The sequence below is a fragment of the Lynx rufus genome, unplaced genomic scaffold (assembly GCF_022079265.1).
Source record: "Lynx rufus isolate CCGP_SWC_20201006 ecotype Redwood Valley unplaced genomic scaffold, mLynRuf1.p SCAF_1, whole genome shotgun sequence".
NCBI classification, from domain to species: domain Eukaryota; kingdom Metazoa; phylum Chordata; class Mammalia; order Carnivora; family Felidae; genus Lynx; species Lynx rufus.
Window position 1 is genome coordinate 16,696,467 of NW_025814823.1, and position 11,383 is coordinate 16,707,849.

The window sequence follows — 11,383 nt, forward strand, 5'->3', positions numbered from 1 at the left end:
CAGACTAAGATCCAGTTTAGGTGATGTGAGGCCCCACTCTTCCTGTTAGATTCCCTCTTGTTTCCACACGCTTCCTTATAATACCCACCGTATAACCTCACCTGTTCTTGCGTTTCAAGCAAATCTCTGTGCCTCTGTGAGCATAAGGACTTCAAACAAACAGGCAAACTACCACGATAAATACAATATAAGGGACATCATGACACACAAGACAGATTTATTTTTTTTTCCAATAGCATTCTATAGTCTGGTAGAGAAAAAAATTATAAAAGTGGAAAAAAGTGATAAAGCAAAATGTGGAGGTGACCTAACAGATATCAACCATATTCTCCAGTGGGAAAAAAAAAATAGGAAAAAATGATTAATTCCAACAGAGTAAAATAGGCAATTCTTCATGGGAAGCCATTCAAATCGAATCTTAAAATGTATGCAGGATTTCACCAGGCATAGATGAAATGAAAGCATATTGAATGTGCAAGTTTTGCAGAGATGAAGGGTTGGAAACACAATTACTTTCCAGAGTAAATTTGGCTAATATTAATTTTGTCATACATTTTTGTCAGCTTTGACATTTTCACTATAAGATTAGTGTGTGGATGTTAAAAGTAAATTAGGTAGAAATAATGACAATTACAAGAAATACTACTTTGATGAGTTACTAAGTTTGAGAGAAACCTTAAAATCTTTACTTAAGAATAACTGTTAAAAATATTTGCCTTGGAGAACAAAATTGTGATTCATGGAAATTTTTTTATAAATAGAAGAATTTGACGAAACAAGAGCCTGAATATGGTAGCAGAAATATTGCTCTGTTTATGCAATAAATATAATATGCCTTGTTATGACAATATAATTAACTTTCATGTAATAGCTTTAGGGAGTAATTCTAAACTGCACTGTGCAGAACAACACAGAAAGATGCCATTAATCCTCCTTATGGAGTAAATTCCAGAATATACCAAAAAATACACTAAACAGGAGGAATTACAATCTTTAAAAATTCATTCTTTTATAAAACCATTCTCTCCTGATGCCATTGTAATATGCTAATTAGTTATAAAATACATAACAGAAACTTTCCCTTTAAATTTATTTAAGAACGACCACTAAGTCTGATGATGAAAAGTGACCTGAGGCAGCTTGGGAGAAAATTCTCCATCACTCTCTCTGACATTTACACATTTTGTGTGCAAGGCAGTAGCTGCTTTGTTTCTGGTCATCATTTCAAGAATGTTTGTATAGCAAATAATCTTAGAGGAAATAAATAATGTCTCCCTTCAGAGCAAAGGGCAAGTTTATTTACAGGCTTAGAGATATAGATAATGCCCCCCTCTGGAGTGAAGGACACTGTCCAGTATAATAAAGACAAGTCCTTTTGGAAGATAAGTAAGGTGTTTTCTTCTGTCCATTAAAAAAGATTTGGGGCCAGGATTCCTCCCCTGGAATACAACCCATTGTCTATGCAGGTGCTAACTGGTCCTTCCCATGCCACCTGGTGGGAACTGGGCTCTGCAAACGTGTACAGGAAAATTCGAATACTCTGGCTACTGCTATTGCTGTGAGTAATAAAGCCCTTTGTCTCAAACCCAGGGGTCTTATATCTTCTGCCAGTATCCATAAAACTGGAGCAGGCTACTTGTTAATTTCCAAGTAGGGTGAAAATCTCAGACATTTCACTGTTCTTGACAAGGTAATTTCTATCTTGGTATTGAGGGGTTTGTTTTTTTTTTTTTAATTGAATTATCTTGATATACTTTCCCCAACACATTATCAGTTCTCAAATTGCAGCAATAATGCCCTTAGATTTCTCTGTCATCCAGGGTTTTAGTTATAGGATTCAGACCCACTTGCTTCCGAATTGATGAAATGGCACCACAACGGGTCTTAAGGATTAGCTGGCTTTAAAATAACACCTCCTCACTTGCTGGCCTAAGGCTCTTGATCTGTAACACAACCAATTTACTTTCTAGGAGATTTTCAGCCCACTGGCCTTGAGGAGTGAAGGACCAGAACTTTCCCAGGCCGGGAAAGCCAGCAAATCTGTCTGAAGCTATCTCAGCTTTCTGATGAACCCAGCATTTCTTAGCAAAATGTTTTTCTTTTTTTGTAGATCACACAAATGATTTTTCTAACATCTCTTTGTGTATCTGTGGACCTTGACCCTCCTTTGCAAAAAAGAGCAAAGTACTCTTGCACATCACAAAACAGAAACTGGGCCTCCCTGAGCTCTGAGATAATGTCTATAGTTGGCATCATCGAGTCTGCACAAAATCAAGAAATGTTGCAGGCCACAGCACTCCCTGGACTGATTACCCTAAAACCCCTTGGATACTGTGGGGGGAAGCAGAAATCTCAGAGTTGGATTGTGGACATGAGTTCACCTTCTCCCCAGGTGGCCAGCCTCCTCAAATTCCTTTCCAGTCAAAACTTATCTCTTTAGTACTGACTTTTTGAGCCATCAGCACCCAAACTTGGGTTAGGTGATACTGGGAATATTGAAGACGGGTAAAATTTAATATATGCAATACTCTTAATGTCAAAGAAACCTACTATTTCCTTATTGCTTGACCAGTGTCCTTTCATTTATAAGAATTAAATATTTGACAACCTTGTGAAGAAACCAATGACCTGGTCATCAGAGATTGGCCCAACGTTTATTAGGTACTTAAAGGCCCTAAAGAAAGAGAAGCAGAGTTCTTGCTAAGAATTTGCTAATAAATAGCTTATATATAGAATTTGTTAGCTTTTCTTAAGTTAAAAAAATTACAGTACACTAATTTCTATCTCATCTCTATCAACCATAAAAACACATTTCACAGACATAACCAGATTAGAAATTCTCCATTCCTGTAGATTTTTAAAAATCAGGGCATTTAGGATTTTTCCAGATTAGGATATGAAACATATGCTTCTAATTTAATCTTTCCTATAAAATTACAATAAAGAGAAGTTTTTTTTTTTAAGACAAAACTGAAAAGGAAGGGCATCACAGAAGAGCAGACAACAGTAATAAAATTCTAGAAACAGGTATGCAGATGGAAGTATTAATATACTTTATTTAATAAACAAGAGAAAGTTAAATCCTAAAGAAGTCAGGAAATAATGAAAACCAATTCAGAGAGAATCCTTAAAATATTAGGATACAACAGTTTCAGAATCAATCAAACCTGGAGAGTTAGGTCTAAAATAAATCCAGGGGCGCCTGGGTGGCTTAGTCACTTAACCATCAGAATCTTGATTTGGACTCAGGTCATGATCTCATGGTTCTGGAGTTCGAACCCCACGTCCAACTCTGTGCTGACAGCAAGGATCCTCCTGCTTGGGATTTTCTCTCTCCCTCTCTCTCTGCCCCTCCCCTGTTCTCTCTCAAAATAAATAAATAAACTTTTAAAAAACAAATAAATCCAAAAGTTGGGTTTAAAATAAATATAAATGTTTAAAAAATGATTGACAGGAGTTGGTTCTCACGTGTCCCTTTCCCATAGGCAATCATGGAGGCTCTTCCAGGGCAGGGGTTCCCAGTGGAGTAAAAGGCATGACTGTACCGAATTTTGTGGCTCCTCGTCTTCTGTCTCCAGTGAGCTCCCAGAAAGCCACCAGCTAGACCTTTATCCTATAGTAATAATACACAGAAAAGTGAGAGAAAAGATCACATCAATGAAACCAAAAGAGAATTCTACTCCAAAAGAAGAAAATAAGTTTTTGGAAACTCATTTGGCCAGCTCATATGGAAACCCTAATAGCAAAAGAGAAAAGTTAAAAGAGGTATTCAAAGAGTTTTAGGAAATATCTCTGAAACTAGAGCAAAACTGTGAGATTTGAAAAATCATAGAGAAAACTGAAGAAAACGTAGAGCTTGTCTACGTGTCCAAAACCTGAACCAGAAAATTTCCTCAAAGACTAAACGGAGGGGGGAGGAATTGACAACACTGAGGCAGATAACTGATTTGGGTGCAAGTTATATTTCAAGAATGTAGTACAGGGAGCTGTCTTTACCAGGGGTCCCCCCCACCCCCGTATTCGTGTCATCTTTAAGCTGGGAATATTAGTCTTGGCAACGTAGTGATAAACGTTGGGTCCCTTCACTTCCCATTGCTTTCATCAACTGAAAATATGCCTTTAATTCCAGTGAGGTGTTTCATTTTGACCTTCTCATAAGATCAGGCCTTCCCCACAGTAAACTTAGAAGCAAACTACGTAGAGTAGCCTAGCCTTACTGAACTTATTAGGACCGTCTAGCCAGCATTTTGCTGCCTCAACAGTCTTAAAAATGTTTCTACTGTGTTGATTCATATGATTCACAAGACTCCTCGATGATACTGACCATTAACTTTTCCAGAAAGGGCTTCTCTATCAGTTGTCAGGGAAGCTGAAGTTAGATTATGCTCCAAACACTGGCTTACCCTCCCCGGGGTGTGGTAAGTTGTCCTTTCCTTACAGAGTTAAACTTGTGAGGGCTGCTCAGCTCATGGCAAGTAAACAATGTATATTGCCGTGGGAAGAAAGTTTAAGAATTCTGTATGCTTCTACCAATGGGCTAACAAGGCTTAGGGCAGAAAGCCACCTACCGAGGAGAAAAGAACAGTTAGAGGTGGGAAGCTGCAGGAGGGCAAAAGCGCCCAAGGTTAGTCAACAAATAGAACCAAGTGGAAAGCGGAAAGCCGCTAGGGGGTGAAGACGCCCAAGGTTAGCTGGTGGAAAGGTGCCTTGTTGGCCTTGAGGCAGCCAGCTCAGGCAATCTCACACTTCGGAGACAACAGCTACTTCACTGTATCACCTACAGAGAAACACTGTCCATCTGGCGTCTGGCGCCAGTTTGTCATTGTGCTTTAATCTCAACTTGGAACGCGGCTCACCCCCCAAACCCTTTGCTTCTTACGCACACAAGCTCTTGATCACCATCTTACTGTTTCCTTCTACATGTTCACATGTAAAACCTTGAGAGCTCAATAAATACAGAGACGAAACCCCAGTTCTGGGTTCTTGTCTCCTCCCGGACATTAGCCTCTCTCATTTTCAGTTCTCTGTCGCTCTCTTGCTGGATAAGAGAGAACTCCAGACTCATAGTCTGTGACATTTTGCAAGTGTAGCTACACTGGACGTAAATTATAAAGGAAAACAAAAGAATGATTGAGCATCAGATTACTAGTTGTCCCTGGGAGTGGAGGAAGGCACAGTGCTTCTCCACATTGCTGACCTTCCACTTGTAACCTACTTAGCAAGTACATGTATAAACCAATTAAACCATGCTTATACATTCACACACTTCTCCAAACGTAAGTTATTTCAAAGTAAGACTTTTTTTTTCCCTATAAAAAGGCACTCATTTTCTGTTTCCATTCAAGTCAAGAAGGTAAATTAGGGTACTAAAATATCTCACTTTCTTTTTAGATTCTATAATTATGTTAAATAAGATCTTAAAAAAAAAAAGACAACTAGAAGTATGTACTGGCTCTTACACTTGCCAAAGAAAATCTATTGGAGATTAAAGTTAATCTATTTAATGTATAGGTTTGCCTCCATGACTTTTTGTCATGTGTGTGAACTAACAGGATTTTGTTTGTTTGTTTGCAGGCACTGAATATATGTGGAGAACAATAGAAAAATGTGGTGAACATTCTGAGGGAGGAGGACAGTTGACTTTTGCACAATATGGGAGTTAGAAGTACTAATCCCCATGCAGTTGAAAACCCACTAATAACTTTTGACTCCCCCCCCAAAACTTAACTACTAATTGCCTACTGTTGACCAAAAGATTTACCTATAACATAAACAGTCGATTGACACATATATTGTATGTTGTATGTATTATATACTGTATTGTTATAAAAAGGACCTACAGAAAAAGAAAAAAAATGTTATTAAGAAAATTATAGGAAAGAAAAAATACAGTTATAGTATCCTATTCTGTATATTTGACAACATTTCATATAAGAAGACCCACGTTGTTCAGAATCATGATGTTCAAGGGTCACTGTCTAACTAGGACCAACTAGAATTCAATAGTTTGAATTTTTCCAGATAATGTGTTTATTATTTGTTAAAAAATATTTTGCATCATATATTTTAGAACGTTTTCTGCTCTAAAAACGTGTGCATCAATTACTGCTATAGACTAATACTGTCACAGTTTGGTAAATAGATATAAATTTAATTATTCTGACCTCTGCATAAGCACGTAATTACCTAATTAGGAAAAGCAATGGTTCATTAAGCAATGCAAAACCTCATGTCTTTCTGCTTTATTAAAAACCTGTTTTGTTTTACAAAGAGTTAATTCAAATGCCATCATAACATGTTTTAAAAGGGTTAGGGATGCTATTGTCATTTTTAATTTAAATCTATAAGAAAATGGATTTACCACTGATAAGTTAAGTTAAAATCATGACATATTTGTCAAAAGTGTCTTTTCCAGTACAACTTATTATTTTGGTGGAGGTATTCAATGGTCGAAAATATACTTGCATCTAAAGCGCTAATTGTCTTGCCGAGGGTGGTGGAAAAGTACTAGGCTTTGAGGGAAAGAAAAGAAAATTCCATTTTACATATTAAGAGTAACCAGATCAGTAAGAGCTTGGAATAAACTTCCAGATGAAATAATTATGTCCTTATGCCATTTGCAAAGAAATATAAGATGGGGCAAGATGATATTTAACCGATAGTGTAACAGGGAGAGAATGTATTGAATGCCCAGGGACATGTGAAATGGATTGTGTTAGTTTGGGTTTGGCCAGGAGAAAGAACTACCCTAGATGATATAAGCAGCAAATTAGAGAAAATCATATTATCGATTTCAATATTCAATGATTTTTGAAAAAAATGAGGGGGAAATTACCAAGGAATGCCTCTGCTGGTTTTAAAAACACAGGAGAGAAGGGAATGGCAGGAGGCAAATGCCAATTCTCTCAGCTGCCTGTCAAGGGACAATGCCGGGAAACTGCTGGCAAATCCTCACCTCACCAAAGCCCACGCACATTCCTGGAGGGGTTCTCTTTGCGCGCCTTCCAAAATTCATGTAACTCACATCGGTGGAATATAAATGGGACCCTGTTGGCCAGGGATAGATAGGAAATATTTAAGATGCAAATGCACAATGATGAGCTGCGATTCAACACAAAGATAAATTAAACAGTTTTCTTGGTTAAGACTACTAAGCCACCAGTTATCAAATATAGCAAAATCCTGCCTCAGGTACTAGATAGCATACACAGTAAGCTCTTATAATTTCTAAATTGAGAACTTTGTTTGATTGAAAGCTTGAGCAATATTTTATCTCAGGCCATGAAACTCATTTTGGGAAATATAAACTATGATTAATTAAAATATATCTCCAGATAGCTAAGAGCTTTTTTTAAACTTAATTATAGATAATAATACTTTTTACCAAGACAAATTTGGTATAAATTTGATATACATGAGTCCTCTTAAAACAGACATAGGAACAGGATTCTAGTTGATAAATTTAGTAATTATTATAGTCAATCGTCTTAGACATTTACGACCATATTTTAATGACCGATCAAGTGACAGCCAATTAATACAATATTATTAAACAGGCTTGTGGAAACTATTCCTGGTCATTTAGAAGGTGGCATCCTAGTCCAAATGAATTAGGAACACCATGAATGTTGTTTATTTATGGTTTTACTCATACTTCATTTTTATTTTTTTTAATGTTTATTTATTTTTCAGAGAGACAGAGACAGAGTGTGAGCAAGGGTGGGGCAGAGAGAGAGGGAGACACCGAATCCCAAACAGGCTCCAGGCTCTGAGCTGCCATCACAGAGCCCAAGGCGGGGTTCGAACTCACAAACTGTAAGATCACGACCTGAGTCGAAGTCAGACGCTTAACTCACTGGACCGCCAAGGCGCCCTGGTTTTGCTCATACTTTATTGTTTTCTTTCATTTGACCAAATGATTGACTATTTAACTGGCTTCTGGCCCTAATCCTCCATTTTTCTTTATTTTTTAAAAATCTGGTCTATCATTGGTATGACTATGCTGACATTTATTTTCAAAGAAAAAAAGTCTCCTGGGAATCTACTTCACCCACCAGAGGGAAAAGATCACACAATCCCTGATGCTACTCACCACGGAAATGCAAGGATGCTCAGATTCTTCTGAGAGTTCAAATTCTCACAATCCTTTCTGCCTGTGGATCCCTGATTCGTGTGATTAGTGTGAAGAGATTGCTCACTTCAAATCTATTGAAAAGAAACACTAAGTCTTAAAAATGAAGAGAAAGGGGCGCCTGGGTGGCGCAGTCGGTTAAGCGTCCGACTTCAGCCAGGTCACGATCTCGCGGTCCGGGAGTTCGAGCCCCGCGTCGGGCTCTGGGCTGATGGCTCGGAGCCTGGAGCCTGTTTCCGATTCTGTGTCTCCCTCTCTCTCTGCGCCTCCCCCGTTCATGCTCTGTCTCTCTCTGTCCCAAAAATAAATAAACGTTGAAAAAAAAAAATTTAAAAAAAAAAAAATGAAGAGAAAGACTAAAACCAAGGGGGAAATCAAGGGACATAATTTTGTTTCTTAAGTTTGTTTTTATTTAGTTTGAGAAAGAGAGAGAGAGAGCATGAGCAGGGGAGGGGCAGAGAGAGAGGGAGAGAGAGAATCCCAAACAGGCTCCGAGGTGTCAGTGCAGAGCCTGATGCGGGACTTAAACTCACGACTGTGAGATCATGACCTGAGCTGAAATCAAGAGTCGACTGCTTAACCGACTAAGCCACCCAGGCACCGCAAGGAACATAAATTTTTTGAAGAACTAAAATAATCTACCCTCAGTTCTTAAGAAAAATGAATAGAGGAGCCACAATCAAAGATACGTTCAGAACTCTGGATGGGAAATGAAAGCTCTTTAGGGATACTTCAAGTTCAGAGCCGAGAGTTGATGTATCATTATTACTCCTATGTTCGTTTTTTTTTTTTTTTAAGTTATTTATTTTTGACAGAAACAGAATGCGAGCATGAGCTGGGGAGGGGCAGAGAAAGAGGGAGACACAGAATCCAAAGCAGGCTCCAGGCTCCAAGCTGTCAGCACAGAGCCTGATGTGGGGCTCAAACTCACTAACTGGGCCAAAGTCAGACGCTTGACCGACTGAGCCACCCAGGTGCCCCATTACTCCTATGTTCTTACTCCTCTGTATTTTAGTTGTAGTTATAGCTTCTGTGGCATTTTCTATATTGTGGAGAAAGCAAAAACTCTACCTCAGCCTTTTCACTTTGCCCAGTAGGGATGAGTATCTAAGTTTGCTCTCTCTCTTTTTTTAAAGTAATCTCTACATGCAACGTGGGGCTCAAATTCCTGATCTCAAGATCAAGAGTCACATGCTGCAAGGACTAAGCCGGCCAGGTGCCTCCTGACTCTTCTCACTGAATAATACCCTAGCTCCTTTCATTCGAGGGAAGGTTGATAACTGTGTTAGTTTCTGTCTCCTAAAACCTGAAGTCCTCCAAAGACATAAAAATGAAAATGGAGGCCTTTAGAGGTCAGGTGAATGATCTCAATAGTGCAGATTCATGCCAAGCAGTCTTCAACTGTGTATGCAGAGTGCATGGTGGGTCTTACAGAAGGGCAGTAAAGGTTGCCTCTCATCGTTGGCAAGTTCCTGTCGGAACTCCAAAAGCAATTTTTCCTATAAGGGATTTTGGCAAACTTTAAAAATGATGTGAGAAAGCCCTTGGTGAGGGAACATAGTGGTCTCGATAAATGCTCCCAAAGCTCTTGATCGGAAATAGAGCATAGATGTGCTCACTAATTCTGAAACCACCTGCCAGAGAGACCCTCTTTACATAAACTTACCATAGGAGATACGCTGTTTAGAATACAGTGTGTTTCACATCAGTGTGTCAGAGTTCTGCAAAAAGTTGCTCGTTTGCCTGCTTCCTTTGGAGACAGATTTTTCAAGATTTTGCAGTTGAACATTCTTTTGCATACACTAGTTTTATCCTTTAGCATCTGTAAACTGAGAACTTTACTCATAGTCATGATTGTATGAAATATTGATGTCCTATTAAAAAGATCCCCCCAAATAAAGATAAATGAACATTTAGGCTCCTAACTGAAATTTGTGCAAGTTCCAATTAAAAAGTAACCGAGCGGAGGGGAACGCTGTATCGAAGAATCAACTCTCTTTTGGAATAATGAATGCCATATCCTGAAATGAAATTTTTAGACAGTAATAAAACACATTGTTAGAAGTTAACTGTGGTCTTTTGTATCAGGCTCTCACTCCTCCTTGCCATGGCATCAGCAGTGAGCCTCAGGCAGAAAGGAGCTCTGAGGATATACGTGGAGTGCCCATCTTGTCCTGTGTGCCCCATATTCCGCTAATCAGCACTGATCACGGTCTCATCTTTTTTTTTTTTTTTAATTCAGGGTCTAGAATAGAGATCCTTGCCTAATAAACCCAAAGAAGCTCTACGTGGGAAAAATGCAACGGAAACAAGCACATCACAGTAAGACTGCTGAAAAGAAAAAAATGAAACCATTTCAAAAGCTGCAGTTGAATCAATATATTAGTATTTATTTCAATGCTTCTGGCAATAAAATCTCTCTGCTTTTGTTTGTCTGACCTTGTTTCTATTCCTAGGGTTTACTGGGTATGGTATTCTATATGGGCAGTTACTTCCTTTCAACTTTTCGAAGACATCATTCTGTTTTCACTAGTCTTACATTGTGTCTGCTGGGAAGTGAGCTCTTTTATTGTCACTCCTTTGGAGTTTATGACACATCTTTGCTTTGTTGCTAGTCTGGTATAGCGACTACAGTATTGCTTTCCTCCTCAGAAGATCGTTCTAGTAAGTTTGTATCGAGCCCTGAAAACCGCCCAGGACTTTTCTTCACACTTTATCAAACACTTAAGCAAGCTCATTTCAGTTCATAAGGCAAGGTGAAGCAATTTCTGTTTCTTTGAAGTTACTTAAAAATTTTTTTTTTGGTCTACGAAATGCTTCTTGTTCGATATTTGAGTATAAGATGCTACATAGTTTTTTCTATTATTCTTTCTGAGACTATCACAGGTTTCCTCTTCATAAACCATAAACTGGGAAATATGGAAAGGGAAGTATTTTTAGAAGCATAAGAAAGTGGAAAAGATAACTTTTCCCATTTTATTGCAGATATAGTAGAAACTCTTTCTTGGGGTAAGTTTGCCTCAGGTGAAGTGGCAAAAGCGAACCTAGGAGGCACTATCTTTCAGGTGGAGTGATTATTTGCCTTCTTTTTAGGAGAGCTAGGTATCCACTCTTCTAGTCTCTGTAAGGGCACTCAGTTTATGCTCGTAATGGAGCTAATAATGGTGGTAAAAAACGATTACAATGACAAAGAAATTTGAGGAATTTGGATGGCTCAGTCAGTTGAGCATCTGAATTTGGCTCAGATCATGA

General features: G+C 38.5%; 1 pseudogene; it reads right to left on the bottom strand.

The window, feature by feature from the left end:
• LOC124508344 (tigger transposable element-derived protein 1-like) overlaps window positions 1–10,318 on the bottom strand; it is a 50,877-nt pseudogene extending 40,559 nt beyond the window's left edge.
• Window positions 10,319–11,383: the final 1,065 nt, after the last annotated feature.